This window comes from Ruditapes philippinarum, unplaced genomic scaffold, assembly GCF_026571515.1.
Source record: "Ruditapes philippinarum isolate M1 unplaced genomic scaffold, ASM2657151v2 ctg4221_1_1_1_1, whole genome shotgun sequence".
Taxonomy (NCBI): domain Eukaryota; kingdom Metazoa; phylum Mollusca; class Bivalvia; order Venerida; family Veneridae; genus Ruditapes; species Ruditapes philippinarum.
The window spans coordinates 132,618-156,200 of record NW_026865215.1 but is presented as its reverse complement, the minus strand read 5'-3'; the positions used below and the strand labels follow the sequence as shown (position 1 = coordinate 156,200).

At 35.7% G+C, this 23,583-nt stretch overlaps 1 long non-coding RNA gene across 1 annotated transcript; it reads left to right on the top strand.

The window, feature by feature from the left end:
• Positions 1–6,365: 6,365 nt before the first annotated feature.
• LOC132728196 (uncharacterized) lies at positions 6,366–22,401 on the top strand. Its single transcript, XR_009625454.1, has 8 exons — positions 6,366–6,554; positions 13,634–13,811; positions 14,384–14,621; positions 15,111–15,197; positions 15,633–15,732; positions 16,372–16,469; positions 18,542–18,734; positions 22,219–22,401. It is a non-coding gene; the product is annotated as an uncharacterized LOC132728196 (long non-coding RNA).
• The last annotated feature ends 1,182 nt before the right edge of the window (positions 22,402–23,583 follow it).

Sequence of the window (23,583 nt, the reverse complement as noted above, 5' to 3'; positions counted from 1 at the left end):
TCTCTTCAGTGTTGTTAGATACAAGTTCTCTTTTATTGACATGTGCGACGTCAACGTCAATTACACGTAGCTATTACGAGTACTTCTCCTGACCGATACAAAGTATGAAAGGAATATAGTAAGTAAGTAAGTAAGTAAGTAAGTAAGTAACGACTTTATTTAATGAGGCAACACAGTTGGGCAAGCCCAGTCTTCCCTGTGAGCCTCAACAATGTACAAAACAATTTATAAAATAAAATACATCAATAAGAGAATAAATAACTACACAAGTTGATTTCATTATTATACATTCAACATTGAAATATGTGAGATCAACCTTAAACAACAAAAGACATGTGTTGATAATATACTGGTATACAAATGTTATCAAAAGTGAAAATTAACATATATATAAAACAAACATATTCAAACAAATATTCAAACAAATATTTACATTGCATTTAAGCAGAGGTTTCCACCAGAGAACCACCATGTTAAGTATGTTTTTTTGAATTCTGCAAGACTGTTTGATTGCCTGATGTGTAATGGTAATTTGTTCCAGATTTTAGGCCCAGAGTATGCAAGAGCTTTTCTGCAAAACTCTAGTCTAGGTTTGGGTATATGTAGTGTCTGTTGAGTGTGTGATCTAAGAGTTGTGTGATTTGTATGCGAAAATAAATCAGACATATAATGTGGCAATAGATTGTTAAGGGATTTGTAAACAAGAATTGACTTTTTATAATGTATGCGGTCATGTATTTTTAACCAATTCAATTCATGAAACAATATATCTGAGGGTGTATCAATGTCTGCATCAAGTATAATACGTGCGGCTCTCTTTTGAAATTTGTATAAGCTGTTCAGTAATTCATCATTACAATTTCCCCAAATAGTGCAGCAGTAATCTAGGTGTGGCAATATGTATGCATTATAAAAAACTATTCTCATTTGTTTGTTTAGGTATTGTTTAATACGAAGTAGAAGATACAGTAATGAATTGCATTTTTTAATCAGATGTTCAATTTGACAGTTCCATGATAATCTATGATCCACGTGAATTCCTAGTAATTTTTCAGAGTTAGTAAATTCAATGTCATTTTCCTGCATTTTCAAAATGTAGTCATTGCTTGATTTAATTGTGTTGTAAATAATATTTGATGGGGAGATTATCATCGCTTTTGTTTTTTGAGGATTTGGTAGCATAGAGTTTCTTGCACACCAGTCGTAGATGATGTCAATGCTATTTTGTAGTGATCTGTAGACTGAGTCAATAGATGATCCAAATGAGGTGATAGTTGTATCGTCTGCAAACATGTCAGTAGATGTATTTGGGAGGTTTAAAGGTAAATCATTTATATATAGAATGAATAGAGCGGGGCCAAGAATGGATCCCTGAGGGACTCCAGATGATATTTCTTTGGCACTTGATAATTTGCCAGAGATTGAGACCTGTTGAGTTCTGTTTGAGAGATAAGATTTAAACCAGTTAAGTGTTTCCCCTGCAAACTGATATTGTGTCATCTTTTGCATTAAGAGTGAATGATTAAGTAAATCAAAGGCCTTAGTTAGATCAAGAAAGACAGTGCCTACAAGTTTGTTGTCATTGATTGCAGAAATCCAAGTGTCAATGATAGATGTTAATGCTGTTTCACAGGAATGATTTGAACGGAAACCTGATTGAGTCTTATGCAATAACGAATTTGTTTCAAGAAAAGTTTTAAGGTGATTACTGACATGTTTTTCTAGTACTTTGGAAAGAACAGGGAGAATGGAAATAGGACGATAGTTATTTGCATCAGATTTGTTCCCTTTTTTGAAAATTGGTATAATCTTTGCTTTTTTGAAAAGTGTAGGGAAAGCAGATGTTGAAATGCTTTGGTTAAATATTTGTGTGAGTGGTTTTGCTATAACTTCAGCTGAGATTTTTAAAAATTTTGCTCCTATGTCATCCAAACCTGTTGCTTTATTTGAGTCTAGGGATATGAGTTGCTTGATGACAAATTCTTCTTGTATTTGTGGAATCTGAAAGGAAGGAGTTGCACTTGTGTGTTTAGTGGTGAACTCGTGTATTGTTGTTTTGTCTTCATTTGAAAGGATAGAACAGTTTTCTGGAGCTTTTTTAAATACATTAGCAAAAAAATCATTGAAATATTCAGCAGTGGTGTGTGCGTCCTGTATAGGATTACCTGATATGTCAACAATAAAGTTAGTTTGAGATTTGGATGATTTACCTGAAATGTCTTTTAGATTTTTCCATAGCTTTTTAGGGTTGTTAGGATTATTATTTATTGAATTTGTATAAAATGACTTTTTTGCATCTGTTATAAGTGATTTTGTTTTATTTCTCCATGCAGTATTTGAAGGAATCTTCATCATTAGACCTTTTGGCATGGTCTCTTTTCATCATAGCATTGGATATTTTAGTATTAAACCAGTCTGGTAGATTTTTATGTTTTACCCTTTTTTGTTTTATAGGAGCATGTGAGTTTAGTGAATCATTATATAGATTGAGAAAATATTCAAGTGAATCATCTATGTCATCAAAAATATCAATTACAGACCATGGCTGTGCTTTTAGAGAATTGATAAAATTTTGTTCATCAAACTTTTTAACATTTCTGTATCTAATCATATTATGTGTGGGTCCTGAGTCCTTTTGTGATGACAGTTTTCGTGTGAAGCAGACTGGATAATGGTCACTAAGGTTAATGTGGGGTACACGTATTTCGACTATGTTACATGGCATATTTGTATAGACATGGTCAATGATGGAAGAAGTTTGATGGGTGACTCTGGTGGGTTCCTCAACCATCTGGGTCAAATTGAATGCATTTATAGTGTTCCTCCAAGTAGAATTTGAATCTAAATTACTCATGTTATAATTTAAGTCACCAGTTATGATAACCTCTTTGTTTTCTGAATATAGCCGCTCTAAAATTTGTTCAAATTCCTGATTCCAGGCACAGTTTGAAGATGGAGGTCTGTAGATATATCCAAATATGAATGGCTTTTGCTTAGAACACTTTATTTCAAGCCAGATGGCTTCAAGCATATCACTATCAAGGTCATGCCTTTGAACACTATGATATTTACAATTTACATATACAACTACTCCTCCTCCATTACTTTGTCTGTCTCTTCGAAACATATTGAAATTATTTAGTTGAAATTCACTGTCTTCAAAATGACTATTTAAAAATGTTTCACATAAGCCAAGTATATCGATTTCTTTGTGGTAATGTAATAAAATTTTCATCTGATCAAATTTGGGGTAGAGATAATGGATATTGAGATGAAAAATTTTTAATCCTTGTTTATTGAAGAATGGTTGTATGTTTGGATTTTCATTGATCTCAATATCAGTCAAGTTTTCTTCATTAATTGTATGAGCAGTGTCAAAGTTGACATTGTTGCTACTTTCTGGCTGTGGAGAGTTATTTTCTAGTATGGTGGAAGTACCCAGTAATTCTGAGCACCGCGTGGAGAGAATTGGGTACATTGTATCTTGTTTTATCTCGTAGAAACTCTCTAACCAGTTAAGAACTTATCTGGTCTTTTCCATGTTTCTTCTTCATTTTCCTTTTGGTTCTTTTAATAAATATCATTCACGATAACATAAGTAAATCCTCTATGAAAGATGAAAACAAAGGTCAACCAGGCAAAGGCGACGTTTACAGAACGCAGGCCCCGGCTCAATCAAGCCACAACAGCAAAATCAAAGTACAGTTACACAGAGCAGCATTGTCTGGGAATAGATGTGAAAACAAATATCTGTTATGTGCAATCTAATGGATAAGAGCAGTTTGAAAATTAAACTACAATACTACTGTTAGATAGCAAGATCCAAAACAGTTTTGGAAGGGGTGCAGCTGCCCACTGAAAATGTCTAAACAATGGTAAGGATATAGGCACATGCATGCCATTCAACAGGCGAATACTTCTGGGGGAAATGAGTAGGAGTAATACTGTGTCCTCGATTACTGTATTAAATGGTTGTGATTTCTGCTTGGTGACAGATGGTTATGGTCAACCCTCACAAGATTGTGTTGGTTTTTGTAAATAGCAGTGACAGAGCTGATGTCATGTCTCCGCTTTACAGTTTGCCAGTTAAGCTCTGCTAACATGATAGATACACAACTGATGTAACCGTAGTCGCAATATACATGTGTACAATGTACGTACATACCACTCCTGGCAAATTTTCGACATGATAAATTTTGACAAATGATTCCAAACTGTGGAACAATATTCCAACTGGGTCTAACAATGGGTTGAAAGGCAGTTTCAATGATCTTTTTGCTTCGAGTTTTAACATTTCCTTTTAAAATATGAGTGAGATGTTGAATTTAGCTATTATATGAAATGTATTGTAGGTCCAGGATAGATCTTTGCTTATTGTTATACCTAAATATTAAGCAGCCATAAGCCTCAGTGAATTTTAGTTCTCTTTTGAGGTTAGGGCGCATCTATTTTTATGCGAAAAAAAATTACTAAATTTTACAATGTGTAAAAGATGTGTTTGTAAAAACATGTACAATGCAATCACAATTTTCCGTAAAAAAGGAACAAATATGATTTACAGTCAAGTAAAAAGAGATATTTAAGAAATTAGGTGATAACTAAATTAAAGAAGCTTAATTAGGGTCCTATATAAAAGAGTTAGAATACTTGTTAGTTCAGAAAAGAGGTATTACAATTCAAGGGGACGTCCACTGTCCACTGCAAATGCTATGTCTGATTTTGTAAAATGAGTGAATTTTGTAACCTACGTTGTTGCAGATTTTAATTCCAAACTGCTGAGCAATTTAGTAACACTGCTTGTGTAATTGTAGTCTTACATCACGTGATAGGCTGCTGACCTTTGCATTTCTTTGTTTGTTGTTGTTGTTTTTAAGGGGGTACCAAGAATGCCAGACAATAGAACAGCATTTAAGATAAGGGGGGAAAAGGTGTTGCATGCTGCAGTATATTGACCTATTTATTGTCAGTTTTTACATTTCTTTGAATGAAACAGAAGATGATGTTGCTTTTGATCACGATGTTATATTATTAGAAAGAAACGGAATCACTAAAGAACGCCAAAAACAACAAAATTAAAAGAAATGTAGCATGCTCGGTTTGACTGAGCATATTTAGAGGCAGAACTGGAAAGTGAAAGATACCTTAATTCCACGCCCCCTAGCATCGACTTAAGTAGAATTCAATATTTACACATGAAAAATGGTCAGATTTTAGATTAAGAAACATCTGCAGTTGTGATGAAGCCTAAGTGGGTACATTATGGAGTCTCTCGACATTCCTAAGATTTCGCATTTGTCTTGATTCCATTGACCAGGCTCTTTCCATTTTTTTTCAAATTCTTGGGATTTTTCTGCAGAGATATTCCGTCATTTGAGCCGCGTCACGACAAAACCAACATAATGGGTTTGCGACCAGCATTGATCCAGACCAGCCTGCGCATCCGCGCAATCTGATCAGGATCGATGCTGTTCGCTTACTAACCCTATAACAAGTAGAGAAACTGATAGCGAACAGCATGGATCCTGATCAGACTGCACAGATGCGCAGGCTGGTCTGGATCCATGCTGGTCGCAAATCCATTATGTTGGTTTTGTCGTGACGCGGCTCATTTATTGAGTGGGTCCCGGTCATGTGACAAATAGTCTCATCAGCAAACATAGTCTTATATTTGACAGAGTCTGTTAGGCAGGTCATTTATACTGCTACGTATAGGAATAGGTAATGGTCAAGGACGGATCCCTGTTGAACACAGCAGTTTTTTTTATCAGACAGATGATCACCTTTGTCAAATATCTTAGAAAGGTCCATGAGAATGACATCAGTTTGGTTGATAGGTTCATGGTTTTTGGTGATTTCTTGTTTGAAATTTAGAACATGGGTTCGCAGCTGTGGTCTGAACAAACAAACTTAATATAAGCCGTTTTGAGAAAAGTCTATAATTAAGCAATATGATTTAAAATTTCAAAACGGCTTATTATCAAGTTTTTATATTATCAGTACATGTGCTGGGATTGACAAATATACATTTTATTTGGATTTTAAAGGCGTTTTGAGCGAGCTTAACACCACAAGTGTCTGTGCAAAAACATTGTTCAGCCGTTTTTTGTTTTGTTTTTTCTTTTTGTCATTTTTTTATTTTGAAGAAAGACGATGTGAGGTTGGATATATGTAAAATAGTATTTTATGTAATACAAGTCAGGGATATGGGTCTACAATTGCTTAGTTTGGACTTAAATTCTTTTTTTTAAAGACTTGTGCTACTATAGCTAACATTCTACTAATATTTAATTGATAATATAAAAAATACAGGTTTTAGACAATTCTTTCGTTTACTGTATGGTATATGTTTTTTAAAGTATCAAAGATGGCGGACATGTTAGGGAAGCCGGCTTTTCCAGTAGTTTTCTTGTCACTTTTTGTGCATTGTATAAATGCAGCAAGTAAAGATGCATTCTATGAAGAACTATTTATTAAATCTTTGGAGAAAGGAAATGTATTGAATCACTTCCAATTCACAACAATTTGGAATTCGTCTATTTCCGATGAAGAAACATGTGAGTTATGCCTCAGCAAGTTTAAAAATATTTTTCAACAATAATTCCTGTAAATTGTAATGTCTGATTTTCGACAAAATACCAATCTAAATGGAAATTGTGTGGAAGAGTAGTGAAAGGTTAGAGCATCGTGCTCCTTAGACGGGTGTCGTGGGTTCAAGTCTCACCAGAGGCAGTGGTGTGATTCTCTTAGACTTACCATTTTCCAAATTGTTTCACAGTCTTCATTGGTGCGATTACTGGTTATTACACCCTAGGAAGCAGAAAGCTGGTGTGACATAAACCGAATGTCTAGGTTCCCAATCTCTGTTTGACAACAATGGTAAAACAGTAAAGATAATGATCAGAATACATATAGGTCAGCTGGTTAAACCAATGATTCTCACTCCTGAGGTCCCGGGTTCGATACTGGGTTACACCCTTGGGATTTTTCAGAGACACTTTCAGTGTTTCCCACCTACCTAGAGGTGTACTGGTAAGAAATCAAGGTAATCCTCGCATGTATCAGTGCTATACAATGGGCATGCAGGGCTCACGCTGTCGGTCGCAATAGTCGCCATTTGCGATTATTTTATAAGTTTGGCGATTATTTTTGCATTTTGGCTACAAAATCTGGCGATTATATTTTACTTCCAACAGTGTTTATATAAGGTGTAAAAATCGATAAAGAATGCAATAGACCCAATTAACACCAGCGGGGTGGATTTAATTGAGTGTCAACTTTTTATCGGTCACGTGCCGCTTACCACATTGCCCGAGGTGATAAAAATACATGCGAGATGTAAAATTGTATAAGTACTTAAAAGATATTGTCCAGCATTAAAATAGCCATCAAATGTTCGCCAATTAGCCAAAAAAATCGTCTTAGAATTGATAAAGTGGATATTTACCAACCCAAAATTTACCGTAAATTACAGTAATGGCAAATTTTGATTTTTTTTGTTTTAAGCTGCTTGACTAAATCGCCAGAGGAAAACAATGATAAAATATTTAAAAAGTATTTACTTTCAAACAACTTTTTGGACTACAAACAAAATTGTGAATTTTTCTTCAGAAAACGGGAAAAATCCGATTGTCACATATTTTCGCAACACCGATAATTTTGATAGTGAAAATAAGCTATGTTCTGTTTAAAAGCCTTTACTAATATGGCAGAAAATTTATATATCATTGGTTTTGATGACATTTTTCAGTAAGTTATTCAGAAAAAAGACTGCATTCTGTGAATGAGTTTGCAAGTGTTATTTCTATAGGCATAAATGACCTAGATCTACTCCAGTTCAGTGTGAAATGTGGAAATTGACGGGGTTATAGATGACAAAATTTGATTAGAACAAACAAAATAAATTGTCTGATAAAAGCATTATGTAAATTTATAATGAAACTTTACAGTAATTATACTACATGTATATAACATTTTTATTCTGTTCTATAATAACAATTTAAAGTGTGGTTCTATTTTAAAAAAAGATATTTATCAATATACACAAATGTATCAGTTTATTTGAGAATCCTTATAAAACTGAAAAAGTTTTATATGTAATGTTTATTTAATCAACTGCTTATGTTGTTAACCGCTAAATCTTGAATAGTCCGCTGAACTTTTGGCTATTATTATTTTAAGTTAAAAATATTGGCTATTATTTTATTTGAGCCAGTGTGAGCCCAGGGCATGTAAAAGAACCAAGGGGTCTATTAGGTTCCTGGGTTCCCTTGTATCTCATAGCTGTCTCTTTAATGTATACAATGTAGAGTGATCGGAAACGATTTTAAAGCAGTATGATGTAGAAGTAGAATACTACTTCTCTGGGTAGGAAGGCTGTGGTTTACTGTTATGACCGACATCACCATAACAATTAACATAAAGGTATGCACTGTCTAATTATTTTCTTGACCTCTTCGACAAGTCATATAAGTCAGACTTAAATTCAAGTGCACAGTAATACAGGGTTATCAGTGACGCATGATCAGGCAGCCTGGTATGCATCTTTAATGCATAGATTTCAAAAATTCTGCATAAGTTTTAATTTTCACTGAAGACACTTAAACATGATAAACGTAAGTAACTAAACAAACATAAATACATTTGCCAGCCAGTGATTACACACCACAAGCTGTCAGTCAGATATCATTACATCATAATTCATATAGCCTGCAATAATTATGTCAGCACTTTTCGATTAGAGCTCCACGATGCTTAGTGTTGATCAAATTAGTTTGTGTTTGCTGCAGATTGAGACATTCTGCCGTGACAGTACTAGTGATTAATATTTGAAACCAAGAATGTTACTGTTGATTGGTAATCCATGACTGCTTCTGCGACTTATTAAAAATAAGTTTTAATCCTACAACTCTTTAAATCACCCCACAACAAAATAGTCTGAGGCGGTCTTGATTAGATGGCTATAATGGTAAGTAAATATGAATAATGATCAGCTTGGTCAAAACAACTGAGCATCGTATTAAAAAAAAGTCAAAAGGGGTTAAGAAGACCAATGAGAAGATCCTTCATGTCTCGAGTGATTTTGAAACAGAGATTCCATGGATTTTATGCGAGGAATTGCATACAATATCAGATATTGACTGAAATATGTATACACATTGGTGATCAAGGTCACTTGATTAACTCTCGGAATAGTTCTATTTCACAACCAAGAATAGCTGAGTGTAAATAAAGAATGACAGACATATATATATATTAACCTGTTTTTAGCTCACCTGTCACAAAGTGACAGGGTGAGCTTTTGTGATCGCTTTTCATCTGGCGTCCGGCCGTCCGTCGTTCTTCCGTCGTCCGTCCGTAAACTTTTTACTTTAAATGACATCTCCTCATAAACCACTAAGCCAATTTCATCCAAACTTCACAGGAATGTTCCTTTGGTGGTCACCTTTAAAAATTGTTCAAAGAATTTAATTCCATGCAGAACTCTGGTTGCCATGGCAACCGAAAGAAAAAACTTTAAATATCTTCTTTTAAAAAACCATAAGAGCTAGAGCTTAGATATTTGGCATGAAACATCTTCTAGTGAGTGTCTACAAAGTTTGTTCAAATAAAAGCCCTGGGGTCAAAATTGGCCCCGCCCCGGGGGGTCATTGATTTTCCCTATATGCATATAGTAAAAACTTAAAAAATCTTCTTTTAGAGAACCCAAAGAGCTAGAGCTAAGATATTTAGCATGAAATATGTTCTAATGGGTGTCTACCAAGTTTGTTCAAATAAAAGCCCTGGGGTCAAAATTGGCCCGGCCCCGGGGGGTCATTGATTTTCCCTATATGCATATAGTAAAAACTTAAAAAATCTTCTTTTAAAGAACTCAAAGAGCTATGGCTAAGATATTGAGCATCAAACATGTTCTAATGGGTGTCTACCAAGTTTGTTCAAATAAAAGCCCTGGGGTCAAAATTGGCCCCTCCCCAGGGGGTCATTGATTTTCCCTATATGCATATAGTAAAAACTTAAAAAATCTTCTTTTAAAGAACCAAAAGAGTTACAGCTAAGATATTTAGCATGAAACATGTTCTAATAAGTGTCTACCAAGTTTGATCAAATGAAAGCCCTGTGGTCAAAATTGGCCCCGCCCCGGGGGGGGGGGGGTCATTGATTTTCCCTATATGCATATAGTAAAAACTTAAAAAATCTTCTTTTAAAGAAATCAAAGAGCTATGGCTAAGATATTAAGCATCAAACATGTTCTAATAGGTGTCTACCAAGTTTGTTCAAATAAAAGCCCTGGGGTCAAAATTGGCACCGCCCCGGGGGTCATTGATTTTCCTTATATGTGTATAGCAAAAACTTAAAAAATCTTCTTTGAAAAAACCCAAATAGCTAGAGTTAAGATATTAAGCATGAAACATCTTTTAGTGAGTGTCTACAAAGTTTGTTCAAATAAAAGACCTGGGGTCAAAATTGGCCCCGCCCCGGGGGTCATTGATTTTCTTTATATGTGTGTAGCAAAAACTTAAAATCTTCTTTGAAAAAACCCAAATAGCTAGAGTTTAGATATTAAGCATGAAACATCTTCTAGTAAGTGTCTACAAAGTTTGTTCAAATAAAAGCCCTGGCCCGGCCCCAGGGGTGTCATTGTTTTTAACTATATGTGTATAGTAAAAACTTTAAACAAATCTTCTTTTAAAAAGCCCAATCAGCTAGAGCTTAGATGTTTAGCATGAAACATCTTCTTATGGGTGTCTACCAAGTTTGTGCAAAATAAAAGCCCTTGGGTTAAATTGGCCCTGCAATGTTGGGGGGAGGGGGATGGGGGTTGGGGGGGGGGCTATATACAGGTGAGCGACCTCAGGGCCATCATGGCCCTCTTGTTTTATGATTTTTCTTTCATTTATTTTTTGACAAAACTTACAAATTTTTGGAAATCAAGAAATTGGACCGATTGTTACATTCTACAAGTTGTCCCATTCTTATTTTTATCAAATGTCGGATGAGACTAACTGAACATAACACTTTTAACAAAATCTCATGGAAGCCTGATGAAATAGCCGATAAAAAGCATATTAAAAAAAATGTTTAATTTATCATGATTAAAATCAACAATACCTAGAATTGTGAATGTTTCTACAGAAAACAGACAAATATTTTAAGTTTCATTTGTCACATATTTTCAAAATGCTGCTTTTTTATGATTAAAAAATTCCCGCTGCGTACATACCGGAAGGTTCTGCAGTGTATACATTCAGAAAAAAAGTCGTCTAAAGGACTTTTAGGAGATATGTTTGTTAAATGGAGTGTATCATTACTCTTAATATTTATAGATTAAATTTACTTTAGGTATTGTTGATATTTGTGGAGATAGCCAGTGTGATTTTCTTTCGAGTTTCTTTGGGCAATCTCCTGGATTAAACCCCTATGCATTTTTAGCTCACCTGTCACAAAGTGACAGGGTGAGCTTTTGTGATCGCTTTTCGTCTGGCGTCCGTCCGTCGTCCCTCCGTAAACTTTTACTTTAAATGACATCTCCTCATAAACCACTAAGCCAATTTCATCCAAACTTCACAGGAATGTTCCTTTGGTGGTCACCTTTAAAAATTGTTCAAAGAATTTAATTCCATGCAGAACTCTGGTTGCCATGGCAACCGAAAGAAAAAACTTTAAATATCTTCTTTTAAAAAACCATAAGAGCTAGAGCTTAGATATTTGGCATGAAACATCTTCTAGTGAGTGTCTACCAAGTTTGTTCAAATAAAAGCCCTGGGGTCAAAATTGGCCCCGCCCCGGGGGATCATTGATTTTCCCTATATGCATATAGTAAAAACTTAAAAAATCTTCTTTTAAAGAACCCAAAGAGCTAGAGCTAAGATATTTAGCATGAAACATGTTCTAATGGGTGTCTACCAAGTTTGTTCAAATAAAAGCCCTGGGGTCAAAATTGGCCCCACCCCGGGGGGTCATTGATTTTCCCTATATGCATATAGTAAAAACTTTAAAAAATCTTCTTTTAAAGAACCAAAAGAGTTAGAGCTAAGATATTTAGCATGAAACATGTTCTAATAAGTGTCTACCAAGTTTGTTCAAATAATAGCCCTGGGGTCAAAATTGGCCCCGCCCCGGGGGTCATTGATTTTCCCAATATGCATATAGTAAAAACTTAAAAAATCTTCTTTTAAAGAACTCAAAGAGCTATGGCTAAGATATTTAGCATCAAACATGTTCTAATAGGTGTCTACCAAGTTTGTTCAAATAAAAGCCCTGGGGTCAAAATTGGCACCGCCATGGGGGTCATTGATTTTCCTTATATGTGTATAGCAAAAACTTAAAAAATCTTCTTTGAAAAAACTCAAATAGCTAGAGTTAAGATATTAAGCATGAAACATCTTTTAGTGAGTGTCTACAAAGTTTGTTCAAATAAAAGACCTGGGGTCAAAATTGGCCCTGTCCCGGGGGTCATTGATTTTCTTTATATGTGTATAGCAAAAACTTAAAATCTTCTTTGAAAAAACCCAAAGAGCTAGAGTTTAGATATTAAGCATGAAACATCTTCTAGTAAGTGTCTACAAAGTTTGTTCAAATAAAAGCCCTGGGGTCAAAACTGGCCCTGCCCCAGGGGTGTCATTGTTTTTAACTACATGTGTATAGTAAAAACTTTAAAAAAATCTTCTTTTAAAAAGCCCAATGAGCTAGAGCTTAGATGTTTAGCATGAAACATCTTCTTATGGGTGTCTACCAAGTTTGTGCAAATAAAAGCCCTTGGGTTAAATTGGCCCTGCAACGTTGGGGGGGGGGGGGGGGGGTTGGGTAGTGCCTATATACAGGTGAGCGACCTCAGGGCCATCATGGCCCTCTTGTTCAGTAGTAAAACTTGTATATAATACACTAAAGAAAACGGAGTGAACCTGGTTTATATACTCCTGGTTTAGACCCAGGGGTCTAATCCAGTATATAGCCTTTCTTTGTCTCTGAAAGTGTTAGAATGGTATAAATGTAAGAATAGTGTAAATGAGCTGCGTCACGACAAAACCAATATAACGGGTTTGCGACCAGCATGGATCCAGACCAGCCTGCGCATCCGGGCAGTCTGATCAGGATCCATGCTGTTTGCTATCAGTTTCTCTACTTGTAATAGGGTTGGTAAGCAAACAGCTTGGATCCTGATCTGACTGCAGGGATGCGCATGCTGGTCTGGATCCATGCTGGTCGCCAACCCATTATGTTGGTTTTGAAATGATGTGGCTCAAATGTAGTATATGTTTAATGTACACTCCTGGATCTGCTGATGCTCTAGTATTTATTAAGCAGTTATTATGCATGAAATCTATTTGTTCTGTTTGACTGTTAAACTTTTTGATGCTTTTTTTCCTATTATTATTACCTGAACTGTCATTAAACAGAATAATCTGAATTTATTTAAGTTTCATTGTCTAGGAAGCATTAGCTTTTATTCACACTCTTGAATCTGTTCCTTGAACCAACCATTAGTAAAGTTTCTTTCTAAAGGAAATGATAGCTTGCTCCTAATTGAGTTTGAACCTACGTGGCTAGCAATAGTGAATCTCACTTGGTCAAAAACTTACCCAGTGATTGTAGCATGATAGGCAGACAAATATACATAATGAATTTTTTTTTTCAGTTCAACACTACAATTTATTTCCAAAGGCTTTAGGAGATGTATTGAATAGATATAAAGTTCAAGAGCTGCACCTGTCTCAAACACAGGGGGTGTGGAAACATGAGCATTGGGGTTACCCTCCAGAAGATGCCCCACCTGGGGTGGAACTATGGGTGTGGTTTCAACCGAATTATGGACTGTAAGTTGTGCTCTTTTGTTTTCATACTAGAAATTTAATTCTGTCATTAACTGTAGCTAATGTAGCTTTAATGAACTGATTCTTATTATAGTCTTCACATAAAAATTTAAGAATAAAAGTAAACATTCTCAGTTGATAAAAATCATAGTAGCTTTCAAGTTTGTTTTGTCTTCAATCTCTCAATATGTGCCTGTAGACTAAGAAAACATTTAAATTTGTCCTATAGACTTATTAAATTATTTCTAGTTTTAATATCTGGATCAATGTTTAAAAGCTAATATATCTATCTTCCACCTCTCGGGTTAAAAAATTAAGCTCTATAAATGGTACATAAGAGAGTAGCTCTTGAGGTTTCTTGAGGTTTACTCTCAAATTAAGGTGATAGCCAATATAACACTATTATACTGTGTACAATATTATTTGAATTGTGTAATGTTTTTACAATATTTTAAACATTGTCATGTTTTATATAATTGTTTAACTGTATTGATAGAGTACCTGTATTGATCAGCTTGCTGTTGATACAGTGTTATACATGAATACTTTATGATCTTATATTGATTGTTATTAAGCATTGATCAATTATGGGCAGAATTAGTGAACGCTTTGTCGGGTTTATTCTGTGCGTCCTTAAACTTCATGGACTCGAAGGCCACGGTCATACCACGCTGGAGCTTCAGACCTATGGGTCTTGCATCAGAGTATTACAGTTTTGACTCGAGATTCATGCGGTACTCGGCACTTCCTAAAGAAATTGTCTGTACAGAAAATCTTACACCTTGGGAAAAACTGCTACCTTGTGAATCTCAGGTAATAATTATTATGATGATACTGATCCATCATTTAACTGCTATGAAAATATATCAAAACCTGTACTTAAAGACCACCCCCAATCAAAGTCCACACACCTGTACATAAATTAATAGTCATAACTAAGTGAAACAAATTCAGTAAAGAATTTAATGTTTTTAAACAGTCTGTTGATTAAGGCTTATTATAATATAACCCAAGTATGTTCTTTAAATGTTACTGATGTACATTGTAACATGTACATTGAAAAGTCACACCCTTCTTCTGTATATAATAATAGTACTTTGATTATAATGAAAACATTTTATTTGTTTTGAAGCAATTAGTTTTATGAAGAAAAAACATGATGTCTATTCAATTTTTGGGGAAACTGCATGATTTTAAAATAAAGAATTTTTCTTTGGGGAAGCCGCCCTGAAAGAACCCCTGCTGTAAAAGGAAAAAAGCCCTGTTTATGTTATATATGGTATTTTCCTGTATTATTTTCAGGCTGGTTAAGCTACTTTGTTTAATGCCGTGAGATTGTATGATGCCAGTTATCACTCTCTAGGCCTGCATGTCAGACCTGTATGTCAGGTGAGTTATCAAGGTCAAAGGTCATTTTCTACTTGTATACTTAGTTATTACATTAATTAAAAATTCTCCTTCACTGTTTGAGTATTTATTTCTATAACTAAGTTCCGTATAAACTTAATTAAGATATCTTTTGCATAGAATAGAGAAATAAAGGAATCTGTAAAGAACGTCCAAAACGGCAAAATTGAAAATGTTGCAGACCAGATTAAATTGAGCCTGTTCATAGGTGTTGCTGGAAAGTGAAAGCTTCCTGCCCATGCCCACTAGCACCAGCTTCATATTTCTTATACAGTTTTGAATGTAGAAATACATGCAGATGTGTTCATATTATATGCAGTAGGTAAGAAAATAGCTGTGAAAATAAACTTAAAGTGAAACATTTCCACTAATCACAGTAACCAGAGCTTGTGACATTCCATGATACAATATTTTCAGGACAAAGAGTGCACACTGGCTGGTATAGAATTAAAGCAAACCCTAACAGTTGTATTCAACCCCACATCATCAAATAGAGGGAAACTGAATGGATACCAAAGTAGGTTGATATTACACTTGTAAAAAACGCCTCCGTGGTCGAGGGGTAAGACTTCTAATCCAGTTACCTCTCTGGCGTGGGTTCGATCCCCGGGAGATGCTTTGGTAGTTTAGCGCGGAGGAAGGTAGTCTAGTACTGGTGTAACTCTCCAGGAACGATGGTTAGGAAACTACCCGCCTATATGACTGAAATAATGTTGGGAAAAGGCATGAAATGAAACAAACAAACAAACAAACAAACACTTGTAAAAAAGCTACCAGCTCAGTCATCCAAATCAAAACATACATGTTATACTAGAAATGATTTTATGCTAATTGGTTTGGACTTAAATATTTGCACTGTAACATGCATGAATGCTTGTTACATATGTATGTACGTAGGTTAATTAACTCTTATCATGTTCAATATCTCAAATGGACTCGTCCATATTTCAGACTAGACTAAACCATTTGTTATGTTTAGGGAAAATGTCAAATTATGTATTGCCTGAATAGCAGAACAGTGCAGATCTTGATCAGACTGCAATTATATGTTCTGACTTTGGACTGCACTGGTTGCTTGGTATATCCAGTTGCCACCAGCCGATATAGCGGACAAAGGGTAAAATCAATTTATACAAATGTACTTTAAATCTTACAGATTGGAGTATAAAGTCAATGTTTGGTAGGAGCATACATGAAGCGTGTCCCATGTCTAGTTTTAGTAAAGTTTACGTTGACAATACTTTACATAAAGAGGTAAGAACCTTTGTTTGATTTCTGTTTCTATCTGATCACATGATAAGGGCTTTAGTGCATTGATACATAGCCTGATATTACAGATTAAAAGACTGCAGTTAGGCAATTATTTAAGTCTAATTAGTGTCGATCCTTCTCTATGTTGAGTTGTTTAGATCACAGACTCATATATTTTGCACCCTTACTTTTTCTTTTGGTGTACATTCTATCAGAAAATTTGGATTCTTTTATGCATGGGTGCAAGTTTTCCAGCATGTGCCGGAAGTTCCGGTTTTTCACGTGCCGGAGGGATTATTTTTGCAAATCACGTAAATCCGTTGAGATATTTGGAGGGGTATGGTGCGGGTCTACTCTTTCAAACTGAGAAGTACCACCGATTAGAAGTTCATAATCGAGAACGCTATATAACACACGGATGCTCACGGTTGTTCTCGAAGCGTCAATAGTAAACTTTCGCGGAAACTGCCGATAGTTTCCGAAGATATACGAGATGTTTACGAAAACATGTATTATTAATCCCGGCATGCAATTTTATCCGTGAATTTATTACAACGATTTAGATTGGCGCGCTAATTATAATCATCCAATGAAAAAGCGGCTTCGTTACCGATTCGGCTACAGGGTAATATGTAAACAGAAAGTAATTGTACAATTTGTTAGTCAAAATGAAGTTTCTAATTTCATTATATTTTTAAATGTACTTATTTTAATCATGAAAGACACAGGTATATCAGTAACTATTATTCAAGGTTTCCTAGTATTTTAAATTTTCAGGCTCTTATGTGTAGCGACAACAGAAATACTTTATTTAATCTAGCCATTTTTGTCAAAGCTATAATGCTGAAATTTCAATAAGTCATCTTCCTTATTTACTTATTTACTTCATGCCATGTTTGCATTATTATTTTTTGTTTTGTTGATTGTTCACTCTTATGCCCTTAAGGGCCATGAGTTTTGTTTATAAATAAAAATAAAAATACACGAAGGATTTAATACAAAAGATATCGAGAAGACCTTCAAAGTGAAAATACTATGTTATCTGGCATGTATTCATTCAAGGGAATTGCATTTTAGGCCTTCAAATGTGCTATAATGCAGGAGCTTCCGGGGGCCTCCGGCCCCCTGGACCCCTGGCCGGGCATTGCCCTGGACCCACCGGGCCCCCTGGCCCCCAAACAAATAGTTCAGGTTTTTCAAAATTTTAACTTGCACCCATGTTTATGTTATGAAATTATCCAGCTTGTTTATATCTGCAGTACTTGTGTGCCTGCTCAAGGGGAACGGTGACCTAGTGGTTAAGAAGTGTGCCTCTCAACCCAGAGATCATGGGTTCAAGCCCTGCTCAGGTCTCGATCATTTTCCTCATATGACACCAGCACTGGTTGGTTCCAGGGAGCTGATTCGAAAGTGATTAATATAAGTTGCAAGAAATTGTTTCGCAATCGAGCTGCAACATATTGTTTCCTAATTGAGCTGAAATGAATATGTTTAAACTGATTACCTGCTTGTGCATGAGAGGTCTTCCTCTGCCAGTTAAGTTGAAATGTCTGCGCATGACATTTACTGGATTAGTAAAGTTGAAATGTTGCCACATTACCTTTACTGGGTCAGTGTCCCTTAAAATCTAACAAAAACAAAAATGTTCTATATATCCAACCTGATGTTGTACATCCTGAAACAAGGTAAGGTCTTCTTTTACCAGTTAATCTGAAAACTTGCCGTATGACAGTCACAGTGATTATGTCATTACATGTAATAATGGCGCGTCTGTGCCAACTGGTTAAGGTTGTTGACTTTAAACCACTTGCCCCTCACCGCTTTGGGTTCAAATCCCGTCAGGGACTTTGAATTCTTTCATGTGACGAAGCTATCCAGCTAGCTTACGGAATGTCAGTGGTTCTACTCAGATACCTGTTCGTACCTGAAATAATGCACGGAAGGGCACCTGAGGTCTTCCTCCACCAGTAAAGCTGGAACGTCGCCTTATGACCTATACTGTGTAGGCATGACTTAAAACCCAATAAAACAAAACAAACAAAACAAACATGGAATAATGTTCTATATTCGACCAGATGTTATTACATCCCGAACCAGACCAAGTTGTTAACTTCACGAGGGGAGGAGAAAAACGTATGTACAATGTGTGGGACGTAAAGAAACATACCAAGTCGGGAAAGATATTCAACTTGCAAGGGTCGTACAATGCTAAAGTGAAATATGGGGAGATAACTCCGCCACCACTGTACGCACAGAGATTTGTAACAGGTTTGTTTGTAGTGTAGATAAAAAGTTTATTTATTATTGATTGAATAGTTGATAAAGTATTATCAGTTATTAGCAGTTTATGATAAGAATTTAACTTTTTCTTTTAAGAAGGAGCAATTTAGTAAAGTAATATGTAGTGAATGAACAGTTAACAGTGCAGACCACGATCAGACAGCACAAATGTAACAGCTGATTTTGGTCTTCACTGGTCACATGGTTAAAATTTTTTGCTGCAAGCACACTAAGGTTCAAGTTAAAGTGGGGACACTTTTGTGTAAAATTGTTAAGAACCATGTGTAAATTGTGTTAAAATCGACATAAAAACCAAATAAACTAACAAACAATATGTACCGCTATTGAAACAGAATATTCTACATAGGCATAGGCATAAACACCAGATAAACTAACTCGCAATTTGTACTGGTACTTTGGTAACATATGCTACATGGAGAATAACATGCTACTTTCTTTTGATATCAATTTTATCAGGCGAGGCTGATATGGGCTAGAAAGGGCGAGGCTTGCTATCAAAAGACAGTAGCATGTTTTTAGCTCACCTGTCACAAAGTGACAGGGTGAGCTTTTGTGATCGCTTTTCGTCCGGCGTCCGTCCGTCGTCCGTCCGTAAACTTTTACTTTAAATGACATCTCCTCATAAACCACTAAGCCAATTTCATCCAAACTTCACAGGAATGTTCCTTTGGTGGTCACCTTTAAAAATTGTTCAAAGAATTTAATTCCATGCAGAACTCTGGTTGCCATGGCAACCGAAAGAAAAAAACTTTAAATATCTTCTTTTAAAAAACCCTAAGAGCTAGAGCTTAGATATTTGGCATGAAACATCTTCTAGTGAGTGTCTACCAAGTTTGTTCAAATAAAAGCCCTGGGGTCAAAATTGGCCCCGCCCCAGGGGGTCATTGATTTTCCCTATATGCATATAGTAAAAACTTAAAAATTCTTCTTTTAAAGAACCCAAAGAGCTAGAGCTAAGATATTCAGCATGAAACATCTTCTAATGAGTGTGTACCAAGTTTGTTCAAATAAAAGCCCTGGGGTCAAAATTGGCCCCGCCCCAGGGGGTCATTGATTTTCCCTATATGCATATAGTAAAAACTTAAAAATTCTTCTTTTAAAGAACCCAAAGAGCTAGAGCTAAGATATTCAGCATGAAACATCTTCTAATGAGTGTGTACCAAGTTTGTTCAAATAAAAGCCCTGGGGTCAAAAATGGCCCCGCCCCAGGGAGTCATTGATTTTCCCTATATGCATATAGTAAAAACTTACAAAATCTTCTTTGAAAGAACTCAAAGAGCTAGAGCTAAGATATTCAGCATGAAACATCTTCTAATGGGTGTCTACCAAGTTTGTTCAAATAAAAGCCCTGGGGTCAAAATTGGCCCCGCCCTGGGGGTCATTGATTTTCCTTATATGTGTATAGCAAAAACTTAAATAATCTTCTTTGAAAAAACCCAAATAGCTAGAGTTTAGATATTAAGCATGAAACATCTTCTAGTGAGTGTCTACAAAGTTTGTTCAAATAAAAGCCCTGGGGTCAAAATTGGCCCCGCCCTGGGGGGTCTTAATTTTCCCTATATGCATATAGTAAAAACTTAAAAAATCTTCTTTGAAAAAACCTAAATAGCTAGAGTTTAGATATTGAACATGAAACATCTTCTAGTGAGTGTCTACCAAGTTTGTTCAAATAAAATCCCTGGGGTCAAAATTGGCCCCGCCCCAGGGGGTCATTGATTTTCCCTATATGCATATAGTAAAATCTTAAAAATTCTTCTTTAAAAGAACCCAAAGAGCTAGAGCTAAGATATTCAGCATGAAACATCTTCTAATGAGTGTGTACCTAGTTTGTTCAAATAAAAGCCCTGGGGTCAAAATTGGCCCCGCCCCAGCATTGATTTTCCCTATATGCATATAGTAAAAACTTAAAAAATTTTCTTTAAAAGAACCCAAAGAGCTAGAGCTAAGATATTCAGCATGAAACATCTTCTAATGGGTGTCTACCAAGTTTGTTCAAATAAAAGCCCTGGGGTCAAAATTGGCCCCGCCCCGGGGGTCATTGATTTTCCTTATATGTGTATAGCAAAAACTTAAATAATCTTCTTTGTAAAAACCCAAATAGCTAGAGTTTAGATATTAAGCATGAAACATCTTCTAGTGAGCGCTACAAAGTTTGTTCAAATAAAAGCCCTGGGGTCAAAACTGGCCCCGCCCCAGGGGTGTCATTGTTTTTAACTATATGTGTGTATTAAAAACTTAAAAATCTTCTTTTAAAAAACCCAATGAGCTAGAGCTTAGATGTTTAGCATGAAATATCTTCTTATGGATGTCTACAAAGTTTGTTCAAATAAAAGCCCTTGGGTGAAAATTGGCCCTGCCGGGGGTGGGGGCGGACGGGGGGCGGGTGAGATCATTGTTTTTCATTACATGTGTGTAGTAAAAACTTATTATTGTGAAACATCTTCTAATGAGTGTCTTCCAAGTTTGTTCAAATAAAAGCCCTGGGGTTTAAACTGGCCCTGCTCCGGGGGCCTATATACAGGTGAGCGACCTCAGGGCCATCATGGCCCTCTTGTTTCTATTTAGCGTGTAACACATAAAACTGTCAAAATAACAAAAGAGTCTACTTTTAAATAGTGAATTTCATAAAAAAAGGGGATTTTTGTTCAAAGAAATAATTTTTTAAACAAATTCATCCGCCCCTGAAACTTAGAATTTGTAAATGGCAGCCACTTTGTCTTTCGACTCGGATAAAATTAAAAGATACAACAGAATGTAGGCCTAACACAATAGAATTCTTACCTTTAATTTAAACATCGATCCAAAAAATCCCTTAGAATCACATAAACTTTACTGCACTTTTTGTCTTGAATTGTCAAATTCAAAAGTTCACGATTATTTCAATATTTAACAAAAGTCAAATCGGCAATCAAACACAAGCTACACAAACATGCGTCTTATTTTTTAAACGAAACAATTTGTTCACTTATTAAATAATAATCCGGCAAAATAAAGTAAACATTTACAAGTTCTCAAAGAAAATCGTCTAGCCTGTTTGTTATGATTACATGAATAGTATGACGTGAACATTGATGATGTCATTTGCAATATAAATTATGACGTCACTTCATTTAGTTAGTGTTACAACTATTCGCTATCTAATTTATTCGTATTTGAAATCAAAATTGAAATAATAAATAAATAGATATTGCATCTTGATTCAAGACTTGTAAGAGTATGAGATTACATTGTACGTAGAATTCACATGCTGATGAAAATGAGAATATAAGCTATTGAAAAAAGCCCGTTAAAAATGGGCGGGGCTTATTTACTGACCTGATATCAAAAATAATTATCAGGCAAGTGTTATCGGGCAGTTATCATAGCAGTTGCATGATAAAATTGCAAAGTACAGATGTGTTAATTTTGTGTTGGTCACAGAATTTTTCTATTATACATTTTATATCAACAGGTTACGGTTTAGAAAAAGGTGGTATTACAACCATCCTACATAACACATTGGACACAGATCTCACCGTGATCTACATGGAAACAATACCGTGGTATCTACGTGTCTACTTCAGCTCTATACAACTAGAGGCTAACAAACAACCAGTAAAACCTTGTAAGTGTTTCTAAAATATAGTTTTAGATATCACTCTGGAAACAAGTAATGAATAACTTTATTTCACAAATTTATCAACCTCCAATGTTTCAAGGGGTTTTACCCCTCCCGCTTTATCCTGAAGTTAGCTGTGTATTTTAAAAAATAAAAAGCAAACTCCGTGATAAAGAGGGGTCCCCTCATTTCTCCAATGTTTTGATGGGTTAAACCCCTCTTTATCAAAGAGTTTACTGGGTTTTTTGTGCCCCCACTTTAGGGGCGGGGGCATGTAGATTTACCCTTGTCAGTCCATCTGTCCGTTCTCATTTTGTGCCGCACATAGCTCAAAAAGTATTTGACCTAGAGTCATGAAACGTTACAGGAATGTTGCTTATAATGTGAAGTTGTGCACTTGGCCCGGCTTTCACGAACGTTCTCAAAGTCAAAATCTCAGCTCAAATCTGAGATTTTTCTCAACTTAGAAATTGAGATTGAGATTTTTGTGTCGCCTCTACGGAGTAGTGGCGACATATAGGGATCACTTCTCCGTCGACTGTCTGTCCGTCTGTCCGTCCGTCCGTCACAAAACTTGTCCGGACTACTCCTCATAAACTACTGGTGCAATTTCATCCAAACTTTACAGGAATGATCAGTACCAAGTCTAGTTGTGCATATTGTCAGCATTTTCCGGTTCAATGATTTTTGTCAGAGTTATGGCCCTTTAATAATTTTTAATTTTAAAGTTTGTCCAGACTACTTCTCTGATACCACTAATGCAATTTCAATGAAACTTTACAGGATTGATCTGTAGCTCAAGTCCTTGCGCAAATATTGCACGGGTTTTCCGGTTGAATGATTTTTGGCTGAGTTTTGGCCCTTTGATAAAAAGGTTTCTTTTTCTGTGTGTTGCCAGATACACAAAAGCTTGTCCGGACTACTCCTCATAAACTACTGGTGCAATTTCATCCAAACTTTACAGGAATGCTCAGTACCAAGTCTAGTTGTGCATATTGTCAGCATTTTCTGGTTCAATGATTTTTGTTTGAGTTATGGCCCTTTAATAATTTTTATTTTTAAAGTTTGTCCGGACTACTTCTCTTATACCACTAATGCAATTCAATGAAACTTTACAGGATTGATCTGTAGCTCAAGTCCTTGCGCATATTGCACGGGTTTTCCGGTTGAATGATTTTTGGCTGAGTTATGGCCCTTTGATAAAAAGATGTTTTTTAC